Source organism: Myotis brandtii, unplaced genomic scaffold (assembly GCF_000412655.1).
Source record: "Myotis brandtii unplaced genomic scaffold, ASM41265v1 scaffold777, whole genome shotgun sequence".
Classification (NCBI taxonomy): domain Eukaryota; kingdom Metazoa; phylum Chordata; class Mammalia; order Chiroptera; family Vespertilionidae; genus Myotis; species Myotis brandtii.
The window spans coordinates 213,192-226,791 of NW_005371115.1; positions in this window are offsets into that span (position 1 = coordinate 213,192).

Below are 13,600 nucleotides of genomic sequence, written 5' to 3' on the forward strand. Positions count from 1 at the left end.
GGTGGGGGCATGTGCTTTCTGTCTGTAAAGGAGCTGCATCAATTCCTTTAACCTGGCCAGGTAAGCTTTGGTAAATACCTTTTCTTCAGGGGATTGATTAACGCTTTGGCATCCCCAAAGCATTAACGAGGTTTTGCAAAGGTGGTGATATATGGGCCCAGAATGAAAGCAATGGAATTAGGGCAGGTAAATCCTTGTTTGGGAGAGAAACCAGGTGCGGAGAGAGGGGGTGGGGTGCAGACCTGTGTGGTGTGAGTGCCTGGGTACTGTTTAGGCTGGATTTGGGGTGAAGACTTCCCCGCCAAGCCCTGAAGGGGAAGATCAGTCTTGTCAGTTGCTGAGAAACTTAGAAGAAACTTACATCTCGGACTGCCTCTGTGCTGTGCTAGATCCTGTTTGAAATTTCCAAAAGAGCAATAAAAATGATGCTACTAATAAAATAGCTTCCAACATATGGAAAGCTGCTCACCCTCACAGCAATCTGGGAGATGCAAATTAAAACCATGATCGCGCCTGTAGAAAAATAGCTTCCACTTATCAAGCTCTTGCCATGTGCAGTCTCCACGTTTAATTTCTGTTCAATACCTCGGTTCTCATAGCAACTCTGGGAGGTAAGGGTCACTGTCTTCTGATGGACAAGGACTCTGACACTCTGAGAAGTCCGTTCAAACACAGTTGCCCAGGTAGCAAATGTCAAAGCCAGGGTTTGATTCCAGGCCTGACTCCAAAATTTGGCTGTGTGATCTACTGTTGATTTCCACACTCAGAGAACAAGTAGGCACTCTGCATGTATTTGTTTGTTGTTTTTTCATCCTCACCCAGGATATTTTCCCATTGATTTTTAGAGAGAGGGAAAGAGAGAGGGAAAGACAGAGAGAAATATTGATGTGAGAGAAACACATCCATTGGTTGCCTCCTGCACAAGCCCCGACCAGGGCCCGGGCCAGGGAGGAGCCTGCAACTGAGGTACATGCCCTTGACCGGAATCGAACCCAGGACCCTTTGGTCTGCAGGCCGATGCTCTATCCACTGAGTCAAACTGTCCAGGGCTGCATGCATTTATTTAAATAAGTCCCATCTCACCAAATTATATTTCTACCCTCTTGGGTTAACATTTCAAGTTCATTTTTTTCAATAGCCACGGTGGGTCCATTGATGTACCAACGTCCTGGACAATAAGCCACCTTTACAACTTCCTCTCCTGCCACGCTCTCCACCACTGTGCTCGGCTCCAGCCAGACAGTCTCATTTCAGTCCCTCAGACCCACTAGATCAGTGGTTCTCAACCTTCTGGCCCTTTAAATACAGTTCCTCATGTTGTGACCCAACCATAAAATTATTTTCGTTGCTACTTCATAACTGTAATGTTGCTACTCTTATGAATCGTAATGTAAATTCTGATATGCAGGATGGTCTTAGGCGACCCCTGTGAAAGGGTCGTTCAACCGCCAAAGGGGTCGCGACCCACAGGTTGAGAACCGCTGATACCTGAAGTGACCTCTCTTTCCTCCACCTCCATCTGACTCCTCACAGGTCTTACTGCCTCTCATCTTTGGGGTTTCAGCCTGAACACCATCTCCTCAGAGAGGCCTCTCACCAGTAGGTCCCTACCCCTTCTTTCTTTACCACTGTATCTTGTTTCCTTCACAGTCAATCCTATTTGCAATTACGTGTCACTTGTCTGCTTCCTTGTTCAGTGTCTGTCTCGCTCCCCAGGATGTCAGCTCCATGAGGAAAGGGAAGGATTCTGTTCTCAATACACAAACACACATACCAAAGAGCCCGACACAGAACAGATGCTCAAAAGTATTAGTTGAATTGAATGGATGGATGAATGAATGGATGAATGGATGAATGAGTGCTTTTCCATAACCCTTTTCCCCTCTTTCTTTTAATTTTTGAAAATTACTGGGTAATTTCTCACTGTTATTCTTCTGGTTAGAGAAATACACGATTTTCCCTGGGATGTGGTTTTGGGGTTCTCTCTGTGCGTTTTTCTCTTTTAAGGTGCAGCTGTCACTTTGTGTTCTCTGAATCCTGGCGGCAGATCTGGCCTGGTCTTTGCTGCCCTAGTCAGATGCATCCTCTCCTTGTCAAAGGTCGTTGTGGGATTCAAAACAAGGCTTGGTGTTCTGTCTCATGGATTCATGTACTGCAATAAAATGACACTAGGGAAACTGACCTAATGACAGATACTAATGTACAGAAGAGAGGAAATTGGGGACTGAGGCTCTGACAGTGAGGCAGAATATTAAAGAGGAGAAATACTGCTGTGGGCATGGGCTCCAGACTACCTTCTAGGTAGAGATACTGAGAGGTAGAGAGATGATGTTTTCTTCACCCCGAGGACAAATCCAGCCTCGAGGTCTGTGGTGCAGGGTTGATGTGACGATTCTAAATGCGCTCTGCTGGTACCTGGGAGCTTGTTTGACATGCAGAGTCTTGGGCCTGGCATTGGACCCACTGATTCAGAATCAGCATTTTTGACAAGCCACTCAGGTAATTTATATGAGAGTGTTAAAGCAATTTTTTTTTGAATTTTGGGACTCACCAGTCTGCTCTAGATGACTGCTGAAATTCATGTTGCTAACGACAGAAAAAGCACCTAGTGAATGATTGGCATGTGCTCCTGAAGACTCCATCGATCAGGACGGAGGGACACTGCTCGTGTGAACTCGTCTCTGGCCACAAGGATAGCTGAAGTCGCCATGGGCTGGGATGATGTTAATGGAATCTTCTCATTTAACTTGAAGTTCTTAAGAGCTGAGATGGAGATGCGGGGGATAGTCATATCATATAAGGTACAGAGGAACAGATTTCAAACTGCAAAGATGAGATTGATGCAAGGTTCTTCAAAGGCAGGTAGGCAGATGGCATGACGAGGTGAGAACCCTCAAAAACGAAACCTTTCCTACGTATGAAACTAAAAATGGTGCCAGTGAGGGAGAAAAAGTGGGGGTGTCTGAAAAGGTAGGTGTGGCCCCCAAGGTAACTTACAAAACCCAGACATGCACAGAAGGAGGGAGGAAGAACAGAAGATCAAGTATGAATTCACACAGGAAGAGGGAAGAAGAACAGGAGATCATATAAGAATTTAGAAGTGGTTCTTAGATTGCTAAGAGGAACAACAGGGGGATATAAAAAGAGAGAGAGAGAGAGAAACGACAGAACTTGTTAAAGTGTTGAAGACAAGAAGAGCTTCTCTGGGTAAGTGTGGATCAAGAATCACTAGAGAGAAACACTTCTGCTATGTGCTACCGTCTCACCAAGGCCTGCCCCAACCACTGCCTCCCACTGTCACTTCCTCTCACATCACCCTTTTGTGTTTATTTTACGGTAATTATCCCTGCTTGGAATTATCTAGTTTATTTATTGTTCTATTCATTATCGACTTCAGCCTCTTCTAGAATGTCAGCTCCATCAGAGGACTGACTTTGCCTTATTGGCCACCAGATTCTCGGGGCCTAGAACAGCGTCTTGCATGTGACAGGTGCCACATAAATGTGAATGAATGTAACTGAAGTCTGAGACAAAGACAAATGCCTCTGTCCCTATGTTCCAGGGAGGTATCCAAACTCTATTCACGTCTGTCCACTCTGTCCAGATCTGGACAGGAGGCTAGCTGAAGGATAGGAAGCTTATAAAGGAAAGGGGGGAGTGGCCCACCTTTCTTGAGAACCCAAGCTATGTCTGCATGTGCAGCATGAATCATACCTTTTAACCCTCATGCTAATAGGGGCTGATGTTCTCCCTCCCTTTTTACAACTAAACCAAGACTCAGAGAAGTTAAGTGATTTGCCCTAAGGCACTCAGCCAGTCAGATGGGGAAGCTAGATATGAATGAGGAATGGAAAGCCATGTACTTTCCATCACATGGAGGCTTGGAGGGAACTGGAGTAAAAGAGAAATGAGCCCATTGAACTGCTCTCAATAAGCTTAAATCTCCATGTCTGGACAAGATAAGCATAAAGTATTGTCCCAATAATGCTGTTTAACAAGACCACTTTAAAACTCTGTGTCAATAATAATGCTGTTTAACAAGACCACTTTAAAACTCTGTGGTGGACAACAATGAGTCCTTATTTCTTGTCCACGTGTCTGAGGGCTGGTCTGAGTTTGGCTGATCGAGGCTGAGTTCTGCTGGGCATGGCTCCAAGCTGTGGGTGGGGTCCAGGTCTTCTCCGAGAGAATCTCATTATGCTGGGACCAGCAGGCCTCCCAGGGCATGTCCTTCCCTTGGCAATGGCCGACGCACCAATGGGATGAGTGGAAATACATAAAACATAAGGCCTAGGCTGAGAAGGGACACATTGTTCCTCCTGCCCACATTCCAGTGGCCGAAGCAAGTCACATGCCAGCCAAGCTCAACACCAATGAAAGAGGAGGCCCAGGCTGTCTCTAGTGGGGAGGACCGCAGAGTCACATGGCCAAGGATCTGGATCCCAGGAGGAGTGGACAATGGGGAATGGTGGTGCGACTGACCACAGGGACAGGTGGACATGCCGTGGCTACAGGGGCTGTGCCATGTGCTCTATGGACACGATGGCATGAAAGCCTCACAGAGATCCTATCTGGGAGGATTGCTGTGATCCCTATTTTTCAATGAGAAAATCTAGGCTCAAAGAGGTTGACTACGGAAGCTGTCACTGAAGTACACGTCCTGGCAGGGACACGCACTCTGGTGTGTTTGCACAGGCGCGCATGTTCTCAGCCCCAACTCAACTGTCTTGAAAGAAATGGCTTCTGTGATACAAGAGGGGCTGCCAGTCAGTTTTGAAAAACCAGGGGTGATAGGGAAGGGGCCAGAAGACTAGACACACACACACATACACACACACACGTGTAAATTTTCTAGAAGTGGGAGAAAGCGACCGACGGAAACTAAGCTCGAGGGTCTTGTAAGGATGGCTGCTTTGTGAACAGCCAGCATTCCCGTGGCTGGGCTAATAGTGAGACTGGATGCTCGCAGGAGGCCCATGGAATTCATCTGAACGTCCTCGTGCCGACCCCTCAGCTCAGGTGGGTAATATTCCAGGTTTTGGTTCCAGGTTTGGTTTTAGACTCCTGTGGTGTGTGCTGCCCCTTAATGCCTGGCTACGTTAATTCTCAACTTGCCTGTACCCCAGACCTTTGATTTGGGTCCTCTCAGGGGTGGCTGGAGGGCTGTTTGCATAAATGCCCACATGGGCTCCTGCTGCTCACCCATGTGGCTCTCAGACAAAGCCTGGCACCTGACCCTTGACCCCTGCTCTCCTTCCCAACCTGGCATGCTGGCAGGATTCTCTCAAGTCCTATCACCCTGAGAAGGGGTAGCTCCCCCTGAACATTCTAGAACAGCCGTGGGCAAACTACGGCCCGTGCTTCCCAACCTGGCATGCTGGCAGGATTCTCTCAAGTCCTATCACCTTGAGAAGGGGTAGCTCCCCCTGAACATTCTAGAACAAATTTAGAACAAATGGATGGTGGATCACTCTAAAGGTGATCCCATGGGGGGAGCATGGGCTCAGTAAGGGTGAATGTGGTCTAGCAGCCCATCTAATTTCCTTCGTTAAAAACTGAACTGGCCGCTCAAGGCAGGGTCATGAGGATAGTGTCCCGGATTTCAAGGGGTTTGACGGATTCATTCGTGAACTCTTTTAGAAGATTGGGAAACACAGGCCGATTTAGGGCAAATAGATTAGTTCTTGGCTTGTTAAAAAATTACGCTGGTGTTGAACAATAGAAGTCTGTCCTTGCCCAGGCCTTTAGAACAAATGGATGGTGGGTCACTCTAAAGGTGATCCCGTGGGGGGAGTATGGGCTCAGTACAGGTGAACGTGGTCTAGCAGCCCATCTAATTTCCTTTGTTAAAAACTGGACTGGTCGCTCAAGGCAGGGTCATGAGGATAGTGTCCCAGATTTCAAGGGGTTTGACAGATTCATTCATGAACTCTTTTAGAAGATTGGGAAACACAGGCCGATTTAGGGCAAATAGATTAGTTCTTGGCTTGTTAAAAAATTACGCTGGTGTTGAACAATAAAAGTCTGTCCTCGCCCAGGCCCTGTCAGGGTGTTCCTGCCTTCCCCCCACTTCGATGGCCCCTCCTGCCTCCCTCCCATGTCTCTCTTTGAATAACTTGGATGAAGACCCAGGAGGCTGGCTTATGAAACTGATGGCTGGCATAAACAAAAGGGGTGTAGCTAATACAAAAAAAATGAGAGGGTCGAGATTTTTAAAATAACAATTAGCATGCATAGCACCTTATGGAGCTCTTCTCTAGAGAATGATTTTATTTAAATTATGGGGGGTGTAGCTAATACAAAAAAAATGAGAGATTTTTAAAATAATAATTAGCATGCATAACACCTTAAGGAGCTCTTCTCTAGAGAATGATTTTATTTAAATTATGTCTTTAAATAACTCACTGTGGTAGATATGACTAAATATCCTCATTTTATTTATTTTTAAAAATATATTTTTATTGATTTTTATTTTTTTTAATATATTTTTATTGAACTCACTGTGGTAGATATGACTAAGTATCCTCATTTTAATTATTTTTAAAAATATATTTTTATTTTTATTTTTTTAAAATATATTAAAAATGGTTTATTATAGGCAACAATAGAAATCCACACTTGAGCCCTGGCCGGTTTGGCTCAGTGGATAGAGCATCTAGGGAGTGTGCAGCTGCCTCCTGCACACTCCCTACTGGGGATGTGCCCGCAACCAAGGTACATGCCCTTGACCGGAATCGAACCTGGGACCCTTGAGTCCGCAGGCTGATGGTCTGTCCACTGAGCCAAACCGGTTAGGGCTATTTTTATTGATTTTTAGAGAGAGGAAGAGAGAGGGAAAGAAAGAAACATCAAAGTGAGAGCAAAACTGATTGGCTGACTCCTGCACACCCCCCTACCATGGATAGAGCCTGCTACCTGGGCATGTGCCCTGACTGGGAATCAAACTGGCAAACTTTCTGTGCATGGGATGATGCTCAACCAACTCAGACACACTGGCCAGGGCCCAATATCCTCATTTTAGATAAGGCTCAGGACTTACCTAAATCCCCAAGATCATCTGACATCATCCTGCCGAGCTCCCAGGTTATATCCTGGTTTTTCCCATTCTAAATTCTATACTCTTTTACATGGGCCAAACAAACAAGAGAAACTTATTTTCTAAACCAAGTATCCTCGTTTTAGATTAGGCTCAGGACTTACCTAAATTCTCCAAGATCATCTGACATCATCTTGCAGAGCTCCCAGATTATATTCTGGTTTTTCCCATTCTAAATTCTATACTCTTTAACATGGGCCAAACAAACAAGAGAAACTTATTTTCTAAAACATGCAATCACAGGTTGGGAGGGAGACCTGATGTCCCAACTGCCATGGGAAGGTCTGTCAGCATCACCCCCCTGGTCCCCAGATTTGGGAGGGCAGCCCACTGCCTTGCTCTGTAACAGAGTTAACATTTTCCTCCCCATCCTGGCCTCCAGGCAATCAGTAAGCACATGCCTGGGGTTGTGCAGGAGGCAGCCGGTCAATGATTCTCATCATTGGTGTTTCTCTCTCTCTCGCTCTCTCTCCCTTCCTCTCTGAAATCAATAAAAATATATTTTAAAAATAAAGGTATTGACTGCCATGTTTATTAAAAAAAATACTACCGGGTCCATAATACTGTTTTTATCCTAAAGGCATTGACTGCCATGTTTATTTAAAAAAATACTACCGGGTCCATAATACTGTTTTTATCCATTTTCGACATGCACCCCTCATATTTTAACATTGCTGAAATAAGAATGCTCTTCAATGAATGATATTTTAGACTCACCATTGGCCAATTTTTCCCCATTTTAATAGTGTCTCTGAAATCTTAGAATCAGGGAGATCTGAGATGAAATACGGGCTGTTGACTTCACCTACAGTTGGTGGTGTACAGCGAATGCCACAGTGAGGGTGCAAGTCGGTAACAATGATGGGGAAAAGGGTTTCCAGGTTACTGTGCGGAAGAAGCAGCGTGGGCAGCTTGCCAGTGGGAGGCGGAAGGAGTTGGGTGGGGCCGGGCTGTGCCACGTGCTCTTGGGGTTTGGATAACGTACCTGACTGGACTTATGAGACCCAGGCGAAAGGGCAGCTTAGGATTCCACACACCTCACAGTGTGGTGCCCATCCCACTCCTGGTTCCTTGCTGGCCATGTAGGATTCCTCACACACCGGTTTCAACATGGGGCCGCCCCTCTGGAAACACAGGCCACGTGGCAAGTTGGGCCTGTTCCTGGGACAGTCACTCCTGACTTGCTGAATAGCTACTGCGGGCCCCTCAGAGGGACTGATGAGAAGTCAGACAAAACCATTCTGCGGAGGCCAGATGCTGCCGCACCACCCTGCCTGTGCAACAACATGGAATAATATTATGACAAGGAAGTTGGGGAGCGCAGGGAATGAAAACAATACAGCCCTGGGGGGCGGGAGGGGGGGAGATACAGGGCGGACGGGCTCAGAGCGGTGGGCTCTGTTTGTAAAAGCAGAGGTTGTCCAAGCGAAAAACAATCCGGGCAGAGACTTAGAGCTGCCACTCCCCGTGGGCAGCCTGCCAGGAGCAGGGCAGAACATTTTGAGACGCCTGCTCCCAAGCAGGGCCCATGGCGGGGAGAGAGGGCTGCTGAGTGCTGGGAGGCTGTGTTTGGTCTGGCTGGACCCCCACGGGGCCAGCTTTCCCCAGGCTAAGTAAACAAAGGGAAGCTAGTATGTACAAGGGCTCACTTTTCAGAAAACGTATTTCTGTCTTCCTTGCTTCCTCCGTGTTCTGTGGAGTTAGCACACACTGTGGCAGTTTTTGCTTCTGGCCTGATGCTGCCTGGTCAGGGTGCCTATGGGGAGAGGTGAGGAATGGGACCTCTTGTTTAGCGTTCCATCTCTCTCGGTTGGTCTAGCTCCTGGTGGCCTTGGAGGAGGCTGAGCTGGGCTTTCCCAGGTTTAGAAGGGACCAATGGTGGCCACCATTGTCCCCAAACCTGCAGGTGCCCCGAGTGACACTTGACCATGGCTCTGAAATAGTTGACTTTGCTCCCGGAATACTGTGGAGAGGGTGGCAAGGCATTCCATCCTCCTCCCACCTAGACCTGAGTCCCACAACCCCCTGCAGCCCAGGAGACAGCAGCCCGGGGATGAGACAGAGCCAGCCAGGGTTCAGGGCTGCTGGCTAATCTGAGAGTAGAGAGGAGGAGGGAAGAAATGGAGCCAGCTAGAATCCTTGCCCTTTTTCTCATTTATTGGGAGGTTTGTTCACATCAGGCACTATGTGATTGGTCTTTCACAAACCTTATCTCATGTAATCTTTACAACCCAATGAGGTTCTCCAGAGAAACAGGCTGATAGAATCTGTGTGTGTGTATGTATGTATATATGTATGTATCTAGACATCTAATATATATATGACACATATAGCATATCTATGTTATATATGGAGAGAGAGATAAAGAGACATTGAGATTTTAAGGAATTGGCTCATGTGACGATGGAGCCTGGCAAGTCCCAAATCTGTAGGGTGGGCCTGTTGGCTGGAGACGCGGTGAGAGTTGATACTACAGTTGAAGTCTGAGGGCAATCTACTGGAAAGAACTCTTGCTGGTGGACGAGTCTTTTTGTTCTGTTCAGGCCTTTATCTGACTGGAGGAGGCCCCCCCCCCTAAATTATGGAGGGCAGCCTGCTTTACTCCAAGTCTACCAATTTAAATGTTAATCTCATACAAAAAAACCAACAACCCAAACTCTCAGAAACATCCAGAATAATGTTTGACCATGTATCTGGACACCATGGCCCAATGAAACATCACAGGTATGTATTTTTATGTCCATTTTACAGATGAGGCAATTGAGGCGTAGACACTTTAAGTAATTGGACTGAGATCACAGAGCCAGTAAGTGGCAGCTATAAGATTTTTTTGCCCTTATTTGTGCAAACCCAGGTATATCTGTATTTGAAAGGTGAGCTGATGGTTTAGAATAGTTTGGGCAGAATTAGTGACAAGTAAGAAAATAGAATAGGGGAAGACCAAGAATGCCAACACCTAAGAAGGTGAATGGAATGGTGAGGAAGCTCATACTCCGGAAATCTTTCCAGTTCAGACACGGGAACAGGAGGCACCTCAAAGATGAAGGTACCCCAATACAAAGCTCCAAGAACAGGGCTGTGGGTGGGTCTCTGAAAGTCCCAGGGTAGCAAAACCACCAGGCATATCCTTAGAATCATCGGTGAATAGAATGGTGAGGAAGCTCACACTCCAGACATCTTCCCAGTTCAGACACAGGAACAAAAGGCACACCCCACTTCTGAAAAAGGAGGAGACCCACCTAGGGACATGTCCAGCAGTACTTTGCCCTGTTCCCAGAGGTGAAGACTGGTCCAGAGGCAGGCCTTTGCATAGCCAGCTCACCCTTGCACTTACTCTAAGCCAAGAAATCGGAATTCGAAGAATCCTTTAGCTCCAAATTGTTTCTTTCCTCAGGATGAGGTAGTTACTTCCCAGATCTGCACCTCAAAGATGGAGGTACCCCAATACAAAGCTCCAAGAACAGGGCCGTGGGTGGGTCTCTGAAAGTCTCAGGGTAGCAAAACCACCAGGCATATCCTTAGAATCATACAACATTAAACATAAAAGAGACTCACACTTTTGAGCAAATGATAATCAACAGGGATCCCATAAAAGTCTATATTTCAGAGCTCTCTGAAAAAAATCAGAAGCCTGGCAACACAGCTCAGGTTCCTGTGGTAGTTGAGTTGCTGAAATTGAGTAGATGTTCCTCACATCAGGAGGTACCTGTGCTCCTGGGAGCTCTGTAGTCCCCTCCACTCCCTATTGCCTCCTGCACACTAGGACTTTTCTTAAATCCAGTCAGCTTCCTTCATTCACGTTTGCTGCCTAGTTCTAGAATCCCTGATGTAAACCAACATTTCCTTTACCTATGAGGAAAAGGAGACCTACAGAAGGGGTATGTTTTGCCCAAGATGAGATAAATTGGTAAATTTCAGAGCTAGGACTTTAGTCCAGACCCTTTCATATCCAACCCAACCTCTTTCCTCTATAAGCAGAAGAAAGGCTGTTGTGAAACCATGGCCTTCTGGCTCCAGTCTATATATATTGATTGATTGATTTCAGAGAGGAAGGGAGGGAGAGAGAGAGATAGAAACATCAATGATGAGAGAGAATCATTGATGGGCTGCCTCCTGCACGCCCCAGACTGGGGATTGAGCCCGCAACCTGGATGTGTGCCCTGACTGGGAATCAAACTGTGATCTCCTGGTTCATAGATTGAGGCTCAACCACTGAACCACACCAGCTGGGCTAGCATCACATTACCTTGGGATGCTACAAAGACTCAGGGACCAAAAGGGATTCGAAGGTGATGGTGGTGGTGGGAAGGGTGAGATTTATTTATTTATTTTAACAGTGAGATTGTGACTTAAAACTCAGGGAGAAGAAAAAATTTCCCCAAACACAAAGATCAAGAAAGAAGAATGTGGAAGAGAAAGAGGAAGGAAATTCAAGCTGCCCCAGAATTTCAGCTGTCAGAAGCGCCCAAATCCCCCTGAATTGGGAACCTAATTATTATAGAAAGCCTTGCTTAGTCCAGAGTTTGGAGATTGTCAAAATTGAGAAACTTTAGAAATTGCAAATATTTTTTTAGATGATAGATAAAAACTAATTTAATACTAGAGGTCTGGTGCATGAAATTCATGCATGGGGGGTGGTGTCCCTCAGCCTGGCCTGCACCCTCTCCAATCCGGGACCCCTCGCAAGATTCCGACTGCCAGTTAAACATCCCTCTCACAATCTGGGGCCACTGGCTCTTAATCATTCACCTGCCTGCCTGCCTGATCGCCCCTAACCACTCTGCCTGCCTGCCTAATGCCCCTAACTGTTCCCCTGCTGGCCTGATCGCCCCTAACTATCCCCTGCTGGCCTGATTGCCCCTAAATGCTCTCCCCTGCTGGCCTGATCGCCCCTAACTGCCTCTGCCTTGGTCCCATGGCTTTGTCCGGAAGGACATCTGGAAGGACCTGCAGAAGATGTCTGGTCTATCCAGTCTAATTAGCATATTACCCTTTTATTAGTATAGACTAGAAGCCCGGTGCACAAAATTTGTGCATGGGGTGGTCCCTCAGCCCAGCCTGCACCCTCTCCAATCCAGGGCCCCTTGAGGATGTCCAACTGTTGGTTTAGGCCCAATCCCTGTGGCATCTGGCCTCAACCAGCAATTGGACATCCCTCTCACAATCTGGGACTGCTGGCTCCTAACCGCTCACCTGCCTGCTGGCCTGATCGCCCCCTAACTGCTCCCCTGCTGGCCTGATTGCCCCTAACTGCTCTCCCCTGACAGCCTGATTGCCCCTAACTGCCTAAGGACGTGCGAAGATGTCCGGTCTATCCAGTCTAATTAGCATATTACCCTTTTATTAGTATAGATGTTTGCTGTTTTCAGTAGGAGGTTAGCTCTCTGGGTCTGACCCATGATCCTGCGAGGATAGAAGTCATTCCAGTTTATTCTTTCCTTCTTTCTCTCCCCATCTCTCCTATGTCTTTTGCTCTCAGATTTCTGGTTTCAGATTCCAGGTTCTGATCTTTGGGTCTTATGTATCTTCTAAGATACATAAAGGTGGCTTCATATACTTCAGAATGTACCTCTATGTATCCCAGAATTCCCATGGAGCTCATGTTTCTGGGTTGAGGAGCTGTCACAAATTTCCTCTGAGGAGGAAATTAGAGCTCAGTGAGGCACTAGGACTGGTCTGAGATCACCTAAGATACATAAAGGTGGCTTCTAAGGTGGCCTCATATACTTCAGATTGTACCTCTAAACCACCAATAACCCTTTACATCACCAATATTGATGGTCTGCCTCACTTACAGATATTATTATGCTCACATTATGTCTGTTTCTTTACTCCGGAAGAGCGGGTGAGTGGGATTTGGGAAGAGGGAAGGGATACAAGGAATGGTGAGTGTAAAACAAGATCCTGCCTCCCTACGAGTGAGTCTCTGGACTCTGAGAGGTTCTGGATGCTAATTCACACACAGGAGGGACCATCCTAGACCAGGCTTCTTCCTGATGATGAGACAACACTGATCAAAGGTTGTCCTTCCTCACTCCCTCTGCCCCCCATTTAACTTGTAAATAATTTTAAAAATTAGTTTTCTCATACACATATGTGCATGAAATTTGTCATAATGTGAATGGATCCCATAGACTCTCCCCTTTTTATTTTGTGCTTGATTCTCCTCTTCTGAGCTCCGTGGCTTCATATACTTCAGAATGTACCTCTAAACCACCAATATCCCTTTACATCACCAATATTGATGGTCTGCCTCACTTACAGATATTATTATGCTCACATTATGTCTGTTTCTTTACTCTGGAAGAGCGGGTAAGTGGGATTTGGGAAGAGGGAAGGGATACAAGGAATGGTGAGTGTAAAACAAGATCCTGCCTCCCTACGAGTGAGTCTCTGGACTCTGAGAGGTTCTGGATGCTAATTCACACACAGGAGGGACCATCCTAGACCAGGCTTCTTCCTGATGATGAGACAACACTGATCAAAGGTTGTCCTTCCTCACTC